The sequence below is a fragment of the Etheostoma cragini genome, chromosome 11, assembly GCF_013103735.1.
Source record: "Etheostoma cragini isolate CJK2018 chromosome 11, CSU_Ecrag_1.0, whole genome shotgun sequence".
Taxonomy (NCBI): Eukaryota; Metazoa; Chordata; class Actinopteri; order Perciformes; family Percidae; genus Etheostoma; species Etheostoma cragini.
Genome location: NC_048417.1, coordinates 1,018,849 through 1,020,790, shown reverse-complemented (window position 1 = coordinate 1,020,790; position 1,942 = coordinate 1,018,849). Strand labels below are relative to the sequence as shown.

General features: G+C 44.8%; 1 long non-coding RNA gene across 1 annotated transcript in view; it reads left to right on the top strand.

Moving 5' to 3' along the window:
- Positions 1 to 192: 192 nt before the first annotated feature.
- LOC117952773 overlaps positions 193 to 1,942 on the top strand; it is a 21,176-nt gene continuing 19,426 nt past the window's right edge. Inside the window, exons 1-2 of the long non-coding RNA XR_004658501.1 lie at positions 193 to 203; positions 302 to 306. This is a non-coding gene — a long non-coding RNA (uncharacterized LOC117952773). The remainder of the gene's footprint in view (positions 204 to 301; positions 307 to 1,942) is intronic.

Sequence of the window (1,942 nt, the reverse complement as noted above, 5' to 3'; positions counted from 1 at the left end):
CTAAAGGGAGACTTGGCATACAGCCCGATCGGGTTGGGGAGAGTTCTAGCCCGACCGGGCTGGAGCTCTCTTTACCTTCTCTCTCTTTGTTTTAGTGTAATAATAGTTTTAGACAGCTTGGGACTTATTTTGATACACTGAGCTCCTCTCTCCTCTATCTTTCCATCTCTTCATTTATGTGCATCCATGTCCCAGAAATGCTAGTTACTAACCTAGCTCTGGTGAGTCATTCCCCGGAGTCCTTATGTTCTTTTTTCTCAGCATGTTCCCTTGGATCAGAGAGGCTCCAAAATCAGGGTAGCAGCTGTTGCCTTGGTTTTGCTCCATGTTCCATGTTCTGTGATGCCATGTTCAACTGCTACACTGCAGTGCCCAGCTACGTCCTGCTGTGCCTTGTAATGCCGCACAGCGTTCTGCCATGAACTACTACAAAATTCTAAACCCAACCGGCCCGTCAGACACCGCCTACCAAGAGCCTGGGTCTGACCGAGGTTTCTGCCTAAAAGGAAGTTTTTCCTCGCCACTGTTGATACTATAAATAAAATTGAATTGAATTGAATTGTTGAGAACTATGGCCTCAGATTTAGAGGTGCCGATCCTCATCCCAGCCACTTCACACTCTGCTGCGAACCAATCCAGTGAGTGCTGAAGGTCACTGACCGATCATGCCAGCACGATCAAATCATCTGCAAAATGCAGCCATGAGATCCTGAGCCCACCAAACTGCAACCCCACCCCACCCCAACCACGCCTCAATGTCCTGTCCATAAATATTATAAACTGATTTCTCTCTATCTTCTCATTCTCTTCATCCCCTCCTCTTTTTCAGTCCCTGTTTGACTCTGATGCTCCTCCTCGCTCCCTCTGCACATCCCACCATCATCTTCATCACTCTCTCTGTAACCTTTCTTCTCACACTGTTGTTCTATCCAAACACTCCATTGTTATTATATTTACCCTTGTTTCCTTCCCTTTGTCCCATGTATAGTAAAGTCTGGCTACACAGATGCGTTCTGGAGTAGGAGAAAAAAACACTGTGTTTTTGGCATTTCTACAAGCCAATCACAGTAGACCTGGAAGGCGCTAAACTCAGGATGCAGAGACGGTGGCTCTGCTAAATAGTCTCGAGAAGGATTTTGTGTTGGTGAAACACTTGCATCCCGGACAAGAAAATGCCACATACACTAATAAATGAAGTTAACTGTTCACGGAATACAATACAACGATAAGCTGGAAACACGGTTGATTGTTATTATCGCTTACCAGAGTAATGCCCTGCAGACTTTTTCCATAGCATTACCACCAATCGGCATGGATGTCCATGTTTACCCCTTGGCAAAAGTCTGCTGTGTAACTCACAGGCAGTTTGTACCAGCTAATGTTATGTGCACCCTTGAGACTATTCCTATGTGCTGTGTACATGGTGATAAGAAACCGTACCCCTAGCTGACATTGAAGGGCAACCTTAGCTTTTGAACATTGGAGTTGCTGAAAACCTTCCTTTCCCAGTGGTGCTGGGTAGTGAGTTATATTTTAAGCAGTACATATATATTTAACTGTAGCTTTGTGTTTCTTGGGTTTTCAACTGAATCTCCGTTCAACAAGAGGAAACACTGTTGTTCTTCAACTGGCTGATTCGAGTCATCCAGCAGAGTTTTCTCAGAGTTAATTGTGATTGGGTAAAGAAATGCAGCCCAGAGTGTTGTTTTCTCCTATCCCAGGTATGCATCTGTGGTTAAGTTATCAATAATCGGACAAAGAAAAGGAAACAAGGGTAGAAAATGACAGAAGAGAGATTGGATAGAGAGACAGTGAGAAAGGCAGGGTTACAGAGAGAGTGATGAAGATGATGGTGAGATGTGCCGAGTCAGGGAGGAGGGGCATCAGAGTCAAACAGGGACTTAGAAAGAGGAGGGGATGAAGAGAATGAGAGAGAGATAAA